This window comes from Cydia pomonella, chromosome 27 (genome assembly GCF_033807575.1).
Source record: "Cydia pomonella isolate Wapato2018A chromosome 27, ilCydPomo1, whole genome shotgun sequence".
Classification (NCBI taxonomy): Eukaryota; Metazoa; Arthropoda; class Insecta; order Lepidoptera; family Tortricidae; genus Cydia; species Cydia pomonella.
In genome coordinates this window covers 4,126,245-4,140,836 of record NC_084729.1, presented here as the reverse complement: position 1 = coordinate 4,140,836, position 14,592 = coordinate 4,126,245, and the positions used below count along the sequence as shown (strand labels likewise).

Sequence of the window (14,592 nt, the reverse complement as noted above, 5' to 3'; positions counted from 1 at the left end):
AATCGGAACAATAAACATGTAAATTTACACGTTACGTGTTTTGTTGTGCATGGTAGGTTCTGCCATCTTGTGGGCTACATCGGAACAATAAACATGTAAATTTACACGTTACGTGTTTTGTTGTGCATGGTAGGTTCTGCCATCTTGTGGCCTGAATCGGAACAATAAACATGTAAATTTACACGTTACGTGTTTTGTTGTGCATGGTAGGTTCTGCCATCTTGTGGGCTACATCGTAATACAAGCGTTTCAAAAAATTGGAAACAACCCTATTGTCACATCGCGTCTTTAAATGCGACTTTTTGAGTTAAAGCAAAGTAGTGTTACATTGCTTGCTGAATTATTGTATGAGGAAAAATAAAAATCTGTTTTTATGATAGTGTGTTCATTATGCTTTTCACTTTGTAGGCTATATAATACCCAATAGGCCCGTGATCTTGATCGTGACCTCTTAATTAACCCTTAAATACATTAAGTAGTCCATTATTGTTCGAAATAAACATTATTGACAATTAAAACCCAATACATCGACGCAACACGCAGGAAACTAATTCAATATGACATTACTCAACCATATTCCCACTTTCCCTTGACCCTTTAAACGGTGATAGTTATTTGCTATCGGAGGTCATGCTTCTGCTGGTTTTCCTTATGTATAACAGTGTTACGAATAATTGCCAACGCTCATTTTACTTTCAGATCGCGACCCAAGTGAACTATTGTGCCAGTACCCGAACTCTTTATTTATACGTAAAGTTTAGCCTAGTGGAGATATTTATCATTTGTCATCATACTTGTCACGTTCTAACAAGTATGTAAGCGTGAAAGTGACGGGCATAGTGACAGGTGATAAAAATGGAACCATGCTGCCACTGCAGGACTGCCTAATTTCAAACATAGACAGAATGATGCTGTCTTCGTCTTACGCTAGTACTAGTACCCAAAAGAAAGGGATGAGTTTAATTTTCCTGGTGTTTATTTAAGCACCTGCAATAATTTACGGGCTGAATATATAGGGCATATTGAGCAACTTTTACTATGAGACCGATCCCGAAATCGTGAAAATAAACTTCGTGATTCGTCCCATAGTAAAATTTGCTCAATATGACCTATATATTCAGCCCGTAAATTATTGCAGGTGACACCCTTTATATCTCGATACAAAACGTTTTTCAGTATTGTAATATTTTATGGGTAAAAGACATTGACATATATATCTAAGGCCTTACGGGCACTAAGAATGGTGCTAGTTCAGTGGTGTCACTCACGAATTCAAGCCAATCGTGCAGTGTAACGCAACTAGTTGCTACCAATCGCGCGCGTGATGCGAACTCATCAACCAATCATGTTGCGGCGTTAGACTGCACGATTGGCTCGAATTCGTGTGCGTGACACCGCTGTACTGGCTCCATTCTTATTCTCCATAAGGCCCGTCCTTAGATATATATTATGTAAATGGTAAAACACGGGTGCGTTTTGACTTCTCTCTCGAATAAAATCATTTATTTATTTCATTGATTAAATTTTTATTGCACATAAGAAACTTGTTATGTATTGCACAAAAGAAGGCGAACTTAATGCCACAAGGCATTCTCTACCAGTCAACCTTTAGATTCATTCTGAATGAGAACGAACCCTTGAGGATCCGGGTTTATTCTTAAACTACGTTTAAAAGAGAGGTATGGGCACTGTGAATGTCATCTCGCTTTGTGTGGTAGGGCACAGCACAGCGGATGTCATTCCAGATCTAGAGCAGAGCCCAACTGGGGAAGTACCTCCACCTTACAGAAAACCGCAGCCAAATAACACTAGACCCTGCTCAGTGTTCCTGCCGGTGATTAAGGTTACCAGATGTCAACTAGGATGCGGGGAGTGTTGGGGTCGGCAACGTGCATGTACCTAACTCCTCTGGAGTTGCACGCGTACATAGGCTACGGAGACTGCTTAGCATCAGGCGGGCTGTATACTTATTTGCCACTCATGTAGTATATAAAAAAAGAAATAACAAAATCAAGAGTTCGAAATTCAACCAATGCGCAAGATAATTGGACCTTACTGCATTTGTTAGTTACCCGGTATTGCACTATACCTGACGTTATGTATTTATTCACAGAATAACAACATGGCAACTCAATCATGTATGCAGTTAGGTAACATCTTCATCAGACGTTATGTAACTTCCTTGAAAACCTGCACAGATGGATCTGGGTGCGTAGACAACATAATAATAATAATAATAAGCCCGCAGGGCAGCTTGTGACGAGCTGTTGGGGAGTAACGACCCCACGGACCCGAGTGTTCCCGAGAGTCGGTCAGGGTCTCCGTCTCCGGCGTGTCTTTGTCGGTCGGAGTGGACCCCAAGGGGACCCGCAGGACTCTCAGCTCTGGCTTGCCTTCATTGGCCGTCCAGAGGGGAATCGTTAGAGCTATATGCTCCGGGGGTGGAAGTGAAAGATGCATAAGACGCGAGTTGGCACAGTGGCTGTTATCAGCCACTGGGTAGAAAGCGGCGCACACCTCTCGACACCCCTGAGCCGCTCACACCGGTGTTGCTCCTGGTCGTCTTTACGACGGCAGTTTCAGGGGCCCATCTAGTCAGCGGCAAGTCACCGCCTGCCTCGATAACGTGTTTAAGCATTGTTATGGCAGGTGTCCGGACCTCTTTACAATAGCCCAATCTTTTGACCAGCCAAAGTTCAACACCATAACCGGCCCTCTTATCCACTTTATTTACAATAGCCCCTACACCAGCTGGGACCGATTTACGGGTATCTATTTGTACCCGTGAATGGGTTCTAGCTGGTGTATTACATAACATCAAACTTGTCTAAAAGGGCCTCTGCGCTGTTGGCTTCGGCCCCACGCATGCCTCCCCAAGGTCCGGGACCCCATGGTCCCGAGATATGGAAAGACATACAAATAATAATAATAATAAAATACTTTATTGTGCACTACAAAGAAACATACATGTTACAAACAAAAAAAAGGACATAAGTAAGTAGGTAACAACAGGCGGACTTATCGCTAAAAAGCGATCTCTTCCAGACAACCTTCAGATAGCGATTCAGTGGCTAGAAATAAAGTTATTGGGCAGTGCAAAACCACATAAGTATAAAGTATATAAAATAAGTAAATAGAAACTACAAACATGCCAATCGTTAACGCTCCCTAGCGAACGAAACTAATGCTTCTTATTAATAAATTAATAGCATAGAGAAATAAGCTTGCTAACTCCATACATATGAAAAACTAATTTATAATAAATTAGCTTTTGCCCGCGAGTTCATCAGCTCAAAATTTGCCCACATGTGGATAAAATGCAACTTTCTCAACAGTTTTTGAACAATCAAGAGAACCTTTACCAGCTCGTGCGGTGAATAAAATATTATCTTCGCTTTCCTCATTCAATACTATAAAGGTTGAAGGGTTGTTTACTAACCAATCGGGTGTATAATTGGAAAATCTATGTAATTGTGTTGTAATTTTATACGATTACGTGTACTTTCTTTTATTAACTAAACGATTGCGTAATGAAACAACGAATTTTGTCACGGGCATCGATCCATTAAAATAACAAGTTTGAGAATCTTGTAACGCCAACAAGTTGGCCCATAACTTACTTCCTCTTCCCGCATAATAAGCTAAGTTTTTCAAACACAGTTTTTAGGGTTCCGTAGCCAAATGGCAAAAAACGGAACCCTTATAGATTCGTCATGTCCGTCTGTCTGTCCGATTATGTCACCGCCACTTTTTTCCGAAATGTATTCTATGAACCGCATTAGGATTTTTACACAAAAATAGAAAGAAAAAAAATATTGAGGTTTCTAATATCATTTTTTTCTAAACTGAATAGTTTGCGCGAGAGACACTTCCAAAGTGGTAAAATGTGTCCCCCCCCCCCCCCCGTAACTTCTAAAATAACAGAATGAAAAATCTAAAAAAAATATATGATATACATTACCATGCAAACTTCCACCGAAAATTGGTTTGAACTAGATCTAGTAAGTAGTTTTTTTTTAATACGTCATACATGGTACGGAACCCTTCATGGGCGAGTCCGACTCGCACTTGGCCGCTTTTTATAATACATAAATAAAACTATTACTTTGGGGATCATTGTATTGCTTCTCATAGAATGTTACCTTAATTTCTTGAAATTATTATATTTTTGTTTCCTGTGAATTTTCCCTGAAATTCCCGGGAACCTTTCCAACTTTTTATTATTATTATTTTTTTATACCACGTTGGTGGCAAACAAGCATACGGCCCGCCTGATGGTAAGCAGTCTCCGTAGCCTATGTACGCCTGCAACTCCAGAGGAGTTACATGCGCGTTGCCGACCCTAAACCCCCCCCCCCCCCCCCCCCCTCGTTGAGCTCTGTCAACCTTACTCACCGACAGGAACACAACACTATGAGTATGGTCTAGTGTTATTTGGCTGCTGTTTTCTGTAAGGTGGAGGTACTTCCCCAGTTGGGCTCTGCTCTAGATCTGGAATGACATCCGCTGTGCTGTGCCCTACCACACAAAGCGAGATGACATTCACAATGCCCATACCTCTCTTTTGGACGTAGTTTAAGTACCCGGGTCCAGGTAGGTATTATGTTTCCACAACTTGCACATAGTACCAATACTACCAATTATGTATTAAAATGACTCGTTTAGACCATGGGGATTGCGACAATGGAACTGTCATTTTGTACCTAGGATACTTTTATAAGGTATGTTTTTTGTGTAAGACTAGCCTTCAAAGAATTACACCAAGCTAAGTTGGCAGCTATTTTGATAGCCCCGTTAGGGCAACTGTTATTTAAACATGATAATTTCATAGAAGTTTAAAGTATCAAAAGTGCTGCCAACTTAGCTTGGTCTGGCTCTACTAGTTTTCTGCACCGCCTGTATAATAATGCAGTGTTGCATAATTTCGTACGATCGTAATAGATCGAAATTGCATAAGTGTACCGTTCGTACTGTTACCTGGCAATTCTTAAGCGCCAATTACATCCACACTTCCCGATATCGGGCCCGATATCAATCCCAAAATCGGGCCTGATAATCGTTTTCCGTTTCACGATATATCAGCACATCGTTAACAATATTTGAAATGTAAAAAAATGATTCAAATGCAAAAATATAGAACATTGAACATTTTTGGATTTGGCAATTAGAGAAAAAGTATTCTTAACCCCCCCCGCAAGGAGAATGGGGACTACAATTTTATGGAGAAGCGGCCGAGCCCTTCTCTTAAGAGGGAAGAATAGCTTTTCGAATCTAGCGAAATAACGGTATTTTTTCTTTGAAATTGGATTTCGGGACAAAAAGCCGGGTCCACACAGAGCGAGCATACGCGCGAGGCAAGGCGCAGGCGAGGAAAACGCACGCACCGCCTCGGCCGAGGCACGTCACTGGCCGAAATTGCCTCGCGCGTATGCTCGCTCTGTGTGGTCCCGGCTAATCACATTGATTTTGATGTCGATCGCTTCGGCATGATATATTCTAGGTTTGTAGATTTCGATAAAAAAAAAAATTTTTTGCAGTTTGAAAAAAAAAGGAAAACCTATAAACCTAGTTTTTTATTGTGTCAATAACGTACTAAAAAATCATGGAGAACGGAAAATATTCAGAAGTGGAAAAACGTTTTCTCTTTTTGAATGGACGATCATGTCAATCGCGTGGCATGCTTCCCTCTTAAGGGAAGAACATTAGAATGTCATTTCAACATGTGGGGCCTAATTCGAAATATTTTTATATAACAACACAGCTCTCAAAACGACAAACACTCGTTTCTTCTTCGCACACACTTTACAGTTTACACCTATGTCAATACAACGTGAATTGGGTACTTGACACATGTTGAATATTATAGCAAAATTTAGTTAAATGGATAGAAAATGAGCCATCCATTATCAAAAATGGAATTTAAAAAATTATATAAAGCTTTAAAAAAATACAAGGCTCCGAAGTCTCAAAAAAAAAAATTTTTTGTCTTTCAAAATAAGAAAAGAAAATGGTACTATTCGATTCCTTACATTTTATTGAAAAATAAATTGTATGACAACTATACACATAAACGCAATATTTCAGGGTCAAAATGGCAATTTCCATGATCTTCCATACATTTAGGACAGACTTATATGATGTGACGTCACATCACCTTATCATTTTGTTAGAGGCGTTTCAATCGTCGAGTGCGAGCGTCAGACTTTAACTCTCATTTCTGACCTTTGTGTTGCTTAAATGCCATGAGTCCTATGTAGACATTTGATCCTCAGGAAAATCAAGATCGTTTGACATTATTTACAGAAAACAGTCAAGTAGCCAATTATAAAGTTATGTGTCACTAAAATGCTAATATATTGCGGTCGTGTTTTCATCACGCTATGCTGTCGGTCGGGCGGGTCACGATTCTTCTATAAATAAAACATTTGTTTTTACTATTTGTGTCTTATATTCTAACTCGGTATATCGATATAAGTATACAAACACGGTATACCTGGGCCACACACCGATAACATGGATTTCCCGGTGTAAAACGATTTTCTTTTTTAATACCATGTCGGTGGCAAACAAGCATACGGCCCGCCTGATGGTAAGCAGTCACCGTACCCTATGGCTGCCTGCAACACCAGAGATATGACATGCGCGGTGCCGACCCTAAAAAAAAAAAAAAAATAATGTGGTGCTACTTTCCCGCACTAGTGAGGGAAAAAGCGCTTTCCGTGCCTATGTCTAGATTTTAAGGGCCATAATATGTATTATTTCAAGTAAGGTACTTTCTGAATACTTTGTAAGTTTCGTATCGCAAACTGACGCCTCAGTTTACTCAATTTTACCGGGAAGTTAAAAATTATTTAAGTAATTACACCAGCATAGGTTAGTAATAATACGGTATAGGTTATACGTAAACACTTGTATTTATAATAGTCGATATGTATTTGGTAATTTTCAGTTAAATGTGTAGGTAGGTATTTGCTTTTTTCGAAAAAACATCAACATTACGGTTATTTCTACTAAAAAAACACAGTTTTCTGATTCAGACGTATTTTCACAAACATTTTGTATGGACAGTCACAAAACTAACATCCAAAAGTATGAAAAACTGAGGTCACATTTTTTTTTGTTTTTATCAATATAGGCCTCGTGATTCTGAGTCGAAATAACCCAAAAGAAGTAAATGATACACTTTTCTGAAAACTCCCATTAAAATTCTTGTGAATTCGAATAAGAATGAGGTGGATAAGTAAACAATCATGTTGTTTTGTTTTGACAAGGACAATAGTTGTAAATAGAAGCATGCCTATAAAAGTACCCAGTGTACCCACCAAACTTTTTAATCCGAGAACTGGGGCAGTTTAACAATGAGAAAGTCACTGAATCGGTAACTAACTGTCACATCACTACACTTTTTTTTGTTTAATTCAAACGCGCTTTTTTGAAAAAAGAATAAAATTGCCGCGAAGTAAAACGTCAGCGTCTGATGCGCGCGCAGGCTTTTGGCCGACTAAATAACTGTTAGGTTCGCGCGAAGATGGCGAAAGTAAAGAAATGTACTGTTTATGCGAATAATTTTAGTTTATTAGTCATTTTATTTGTGCCCGTTTCTCCGTGCCGGGTTCAAATTGTGGTTTTCGCCGAGTAAAACGTTTAGGTCTGATATTTACAGGTAGAAAGCCTAAAATATTAAACAAACAGTTAGTCTTGTTTAGAAATTCAAACGTAAATTATCTAATTATAGGTACAAAGACGATCTTGAACTTGTACGAGGTAAACAGTTTAAATATGGGGAATTTTAAATAGCTGCCTATAAATACATACTTAATGTTTTTTTCAATCCTTAGTTATACTTTACGAAGTAAATTATATGGTGAATATAGGCTATAGCTATAGTAATGCTCTCACATTAGCTGTTATAAAACGTTATATAACATCGTGTGACAGGGATAACATAATAAATGATAATTTATTGATATCATGATGGTCCCGGGTTAAAATCCTGGTAAGGGCATTTGTTTGTGTGATGAGCTAAGATATTTTTTCCTGAGTCATGGGTGTTTTCTATGTATTTGTATATTATATATATCGTTGTCTGAGTACCCACAACACAAGCCTCCTTGAGCTTACGGTGGGGCTCAGTCCATCTCTGCAAGAATGTCCTATAAGAACCTTACCGGGATTCGAACCTAGGACCATCGGCTCCATAGGCAGGGTTACTACCTCACTGCCCACTAGGCCAGACCGATCGTCAAAATATTAATATGTATTATTTATGCAACTTATATCCTCTTAACATGAAAAAAAATGAAACGTGTTGTCCATTTAAACTTTTTCCTTTATATGTGACATTATCTATGAAAAGGGACCGTATTGTCCGTGGCGCTTACGCCATTATCAACGATGCTCCCATATTATAAACAACGCCGCGCTACGCAGTGCGGCTTAAGCGCCATCGACAATAAGGTCCCTTTTCATAGATAATGTCACATATAATTATCGTCAGGAGACAACCAAAACTCACTAATTGCACACCAATTAAATAAGAATCAATCAATCATTTATCACCTTGTTTTCATACCAGTACGGTTCACGATGGCTCTGAACTTGTAATAAATATTGAGTTTTCTTTGTCACCTGACGATGTACGGAACAACACCAACATTTACAGTAACCCTAGAACTGTAAGTAGATCTGCTAATGTGTGAATTTGGCTGTTTACGGCAGATCTAGGTCCGTAACGGTCACATTAGCACGCTGCTAAGATGACCCGAGTGACCTAGAAAGGCCCGGTGGCGCGGATCTAAACAACGGTTAAGGGTGAAAAAGAGGTATTTGTGCACGGGTACAAGATTCGAGGGTAATTATTTTGTTTACTAATACGTCGGTGGCAAACAAGCATACGGACGCCTGCAACTCCAGAGGCGTTACATGAGCGTTGCCGACCCTAACACTCCGCGCCTTTTCTTTTTGAAAAGTATTTTTTTTTTAAATTGTTGTGTGTTAAGTGTTTTTTCTTTTTGATAAAGTATATTTAGGATTCCGTAGCGCAAAACGAGCATACGGAACCCTTATAGCGACCGTGCGCGTTGGAGGGTCTTCCATCTTGTGGCCTGAATCGGAACCATAAAAAACATCACATTTACGCCTCGCGCCAAAAATCTGACGGCTCCTGTGCTGCCTCCTACAGTTCATGCACGCTCCCTATAGACTCACTCGTGTGTCTGTCTCTCCATCTGTCACGGTCAATTTGCTCCGTAAGTACTGGACCGATTGGGTTAAAATTTGTTGCATGTTATTCCAAATTCGATGACCCAAATACGGACGAGTTATGTAAATATATATACCTATGCCTCTATTAAAAAAAAATTGAATAGGCATCAGAGTTCCTACCCTAAGGTAGGTACGAGAGGTTAGGATTGCAGATACTTTTATAGAAATAATGGCAATATACATATGTTTATTTAATTTAACAATTCGGCTGTGAATTTAGATATGACTTGCGGTATTAAATTGTAGCTTTGAACCCGTCCTCAAGGTCATAACAGACGGGTTGCATACATTCGATCCGCCGCGACGTTAAAGTGCCACCGGCCCGCCGCCGTATACTAATTCTCGATACAGTTGCGGTAGTGTGTCAGCTCCTCGTGACGGTGACAATATCGACCAAGCGGTGAAAGTTACTTGTAAAACTTACCCATGTCCAGGGACCGATGTAGTGCCAGCGATTGCATGCTAACTCCTCGATACACTCGCGGTAGTGTGTCAGCTCCTCGTGACTGACAATATCGACCAAGCGGTAAAAGTCGCCTGTAAAACTTACCTGTGTCCAGGAACCTATGTACAGTGCTACCGGTCGCATGCTAACTCCTCGATACACTCGCGGTAGTGTGTCACCTCACCTCTTCCTGGGTTACAATATCGACCAAGCGGTGAAATTCACTTGTAAAGCTGACCTGTGTCCAGGGACCGATGCCAGATACTGATAAATAGGGTTGCCAACTTGCCATACGGCCCGTATAAAACGGGACTGAAGGATCGCGTCCCGTATTTGCTTCTGTCCCTGTCCCGTATTTCGATACCGCTGTAGAATACCCCCCCCCCCCCCCCCCCCCAAGCCATTACTATACCATTGTCCCGTATCATTCAATAAATATGGCAACCCTACTAATAAAGGATTGTACCTACAGCAGTCCACGTTAGAGACTTTTATATAGGTTTTAAAGACCATAGAAAGTTGGCATAATTCTCGCGAAATGTCTTACTCGTAGAGATGTCGCGAAACCTTTCGCGTCGAATGATAGTACCTATTAGTTGCATTTAACACAACAAGAAAAAATCAAATACGGTTTTCTCTTGACCAAAAGTTTCCTTTGGCAGAATTAGTTTCTAAGATAAGATTTAACTTCGCCGACGCTGAAGCCGTAGTCTTCAACTTTAGATAAACAAAACCTCAATAGGCCCTCGTATCTTGGCCACGCGTAATATTATGAGCGCTCATTCAACAAACTCTTCTAGCTTTAAGTTAACATAGTTATGCGCAACGGCCAAATGTACGAAAGAGTGGTTACGCCAAAATATATTTATGCGTTTATTTCTAAAACTAAGTACAAAAAAGTTAAGAAATATTATTCTTCACGTCTATTGAAACACAAAACACCCTTTAAAAATGACTTGATTCACAAAACTCACTATATGAGTAAAGTATCTGAATAAAAACCCATTTTTTAGTTAAAATAAAAAGTTTATTCGTTTCGACGCTCACGTTTGGCCTCAGATATTCATGGTAAAAGTCTTTCGGGTTCCCCAAGGGCATGTTGTATATTAAAAAATATAAACACAAAACAATACTTTTGAGACATTTATTTCATGACACTTAAGAATACACTCAGACTTTGCATCTAAAAATATTTCATTAACTATTCCCAAACTTTAGAAGATACAATTTAAAACACAGGGTCCATTAAAATAGATATAAGTATATTTTTGATACCACTTCTAAAGCCAGCTGGAATACTGGCACCAATATTCGATTTTTTAAGTATTCTAAGTATATTTTGACAATTTCGTAAGTTTTTATAAGTAGGTGTTTTGAATCTGTACATAACGGATGACTTTACGAGTAGGTAAGGTCAGCCAGGACAATTGCAACTATGGGGCAAATTCAATCAAAATTCAAAAGATACAAGAAGTGCGGTTCCTAACCTGAGTGTAGTTGCCTCCGTATGGGTAAAACTGGTATTTTACGGGGGTAATAAGCTCAATTAAATTAACAAAAATTAGACCTGTAAGAAATAATATTGATAATTATTGGGAGGAGGGGTAAAACCAAAAGTTCAACAAAGTTCATCCTCACTTTCTCGACACGTGGCAAACCAAGAACAAGCGGGCTTCTCGCTCGTTTTTTCCCAGAACGTGCAAGTTGTGGAATGACAATATCGACCTTCTGAGGTGTTTCCCTTGCGCTATGACATGGGGTTCTTCAAGAAGCAGGTATTTAGGGTTCTTAAAGGTTGGCAACGCATAAGTGGCTCCTCCGATGTTGCTTATGTCCATGGGCGGCGATGACTGCTTCCCATCACGCGACTCGTCTGCTAGTTTGCAGCCTATTACATTAAAAAAAAAATCGGGTTCCCTAGTTAGTCATAGGGGTGGCAGAACTGAAAAGGTTAAGAACCACTGGTCTAGAGCTAGAGCCACTTATATCATGGGTCTCTTTTATGACTGGCGAAATCTCGAATCGAAATCGAATTTTATGTCTTTTATGCCATGGATAGAAGTGGCTCTCTAGACTCACTTCTAGTATTTAGAGTAGTTTCATTTGCCTCATACCTACAGTCTTTTTCAAACGCGAAGGGTAGACTGACATATGATTTTTTTTCATTCCATGCCATTGACGATTCAGACCAATCATTTTTTAACAAAAATAACTTGAATCCCAATAGGACAAAAAATATATATCCTCGTAGCTTAGAATGTCATTATAAAAATGTATTATTACGTTATAAAAATAAAAAGACACATTTTACTATTGAGTTTCCCTGTGTAAAGCGGAAAGCAATAGCAATGTTTGACTACTTATCGACCGAATCGATTCCGCTCGTGTCAAATCGTTTCAGACGCGTCCAATTGTGAAGGTATATTTACTTAAAAATGTATGCGTCGAAGTCTAGTCAAAGGTCCCACTTTGTCGCTTACCATTTTGCTTGAAAACGACACAAATCATCACCAATAGAATCGATTGTGTGGGCTTTGCAGATTTATTCGAGAATCGTAAAATCATTCCTAATTTGCATTGTCACAACTCTATAATTTCTTGTGTCAGCCCACCTTTCGAGTTTGAAAAAGAGTATAGATGCAATTGCCCTGGCTGACCTTATGATTAATAATCATAATCATAATGTACTGCTTATTATAATCATGGATTATTATAGACTGCTTATTATAATCATGGATTATAATAAGCAGACCTTAGGTATTTAAAAAAAGGTAAACAAAATCTACCCTCAAATGGCTCCTTAAGCCAGTTGAGGGTAGATGAAAACATTACATGATCAAATAATGTAGGTTTAAAGTCAGGTCGTTCAGTGACAGATCCAGGCGGTTTTGTATTTGGTTGGTTAACCAATAAATATTAAAACTACCCGAAAATGTACAAATTGTTTGTTTACCTTTTTTTAAATACCTAAAGATACAGACTATAAATATAACACCACCATCTAGTGACTTCTTTATGAACATACCCCGGACATAAACCCTAGACGTTTAGTGTTATGTGGGACACTGGAAATATTTTATAAAAAAAATGGCTTTTTTTTACATTTTGGCATGCATGTGTCTTGCCTGTATACCAGAATAGGTATCTTTTGGTAATATTTGGAGGGCGGTTCAAGACTCCGGATTCCCCCCTACATGTTACAAGGATTGATTTATAGTTTTACCAATTTTATTTATATTATTATGAATGATAATGCATTTTCAATGGATAATATCTAAAATCACTAAGGGAAATTTGGAGTAAAGGATACCTTATATATTTCATTGGTAAGGTTTAAAATTACACTAGATTCCGCAGCAAGCTCGGTTCTCCATACAAACGTAGTTAAGCTCTCATTTTGAATCGACTAGCTAGATTGCTCTGAAACATTGTACTTACAATAGGATAAGGTATATCTATGCCTGTAGTTAGTTTATGTAGCTTCAAATACCATTGTTAAAAAAAGCGACCAAGTGTAAGTCGGACTCGCCCATGAAGGGTTCCGTCCCATTTATGAGGTATTAAAAAAAACTGCTTACTAGATCTCGTTCAAACCAATTTTCGGTGGAAGTTTGCATGGTATATCATATATTTTTTTTAGTTTTTTCATTCTGTTATTTTAGAAGTTACATATGGCATATCATATATATGGTGGTTTGTATGGTATATCATATATATTTTTTAATTTTTCGTTTTGTTATTTTAGAAGTTACGGGGGGGGGGGGGGGGGACACACATTTTACCACTTTGGAAGTGTCTAAGTTGACTGTCAGTTTAGAAAAAAATGATATTAGAAACTTCAATAAGACCTATCCATAGATACCCCACACATATGGGTTTGATGAAAAAATATTTTTTGAGTTTCAGTTCTAAGTATGGGGAACCCCAAAAATTTATTGTTTTTTTTTCTATTTTTGTGTAAAAATCTTAATGCGGTTTATAATACATCTACTTACCAAGTTTGAACAGTATAGCTCTTATAGTTTCGGAAAAAAGTGGCTGTGACATAATCGGACAGACAGACGGACATGACGAATCTATAAGGGTCCCGTTTTTTGCCATTTGGCTACGGAACCCTAAAAATACAGCGAATTTAAGTTTTTCATACAAAACTTGTTTTAGCTGTATTTCATTTGTTTTATAAGCTGGAGCTATACAAACTTACAACAAGCATAGATATAACTCAATGTCATTGTATGTGCAAAATCTCATTATAATCCAACACGTAGTTTTAAAATGAGAACGAAACTCCGTTTGTATGGGAAGGTGAAATTCGGCCGAACTGGCTGCGGACTCTTAATTAGATAAAACAAAAAATGCTTCGCATGTAATATTACGATACAAGTGCGAAAAATAGGAAAATCGCACATGTATGGTACATTTTAAAGTACATATGGCCCTTTAAATTTTCAACATAGTTACGTGATGTGCTAATTAATTCAATTAGTAATTATCGCACTAGTGTGGTAAAGTAGCACCAGATGTACTGTAAAATTAGTTATTAATACTTATCTTAAACTAAATTATACAACTATGGTTTAAACCATAAAAATGCTTCATTAAATAACTATATTATATTATATTCTAACTTACCATGTCGAATTAAAATATTTTTAATCTATGCATAAATAAATAACAAATAATGTCATAACCAATGAGCGGAATTCTTCATAGCAAAAATCAAACTGTCAGAGGGATTGACCTAACTGTTTTATCGACTTATCGATGTTACGGAATAATATCGCATTAGGTATCCATAATCAACTTAAAAGATTATTCTGTAACATTTGACCTCTTTGATAAGCAACTTGCATCTCCGAATTAAAGTAAATCATATCAGCGTC

The 14,592-nt window shown here is 38.3% G+C and overlaps 1 protein-coding gene across 1 annotated transcript in view; it reads right to left on the bottom strand.

The window, feature by feature from the left end:
- LOC133532639 (uncharacterized) overlaps nucleotides 1–7,680 on the bottom strand; it is a 31,912-nt gene extending 24,232 nt beyond the window's left edge. The window contains exon 1 of the mRNA XM_061871397.1: nucleotides 7,323–7,680. The gene's annotated coding sequence lies outside the window, so the exon portion shown is untranslated. The remainder of the gene's footprint in view (nucleotides 1–7,322) is intronic.
- Between the last annotated feature and the right edge of the window lie 6,912 nt (nucleotides 7,681–14,592).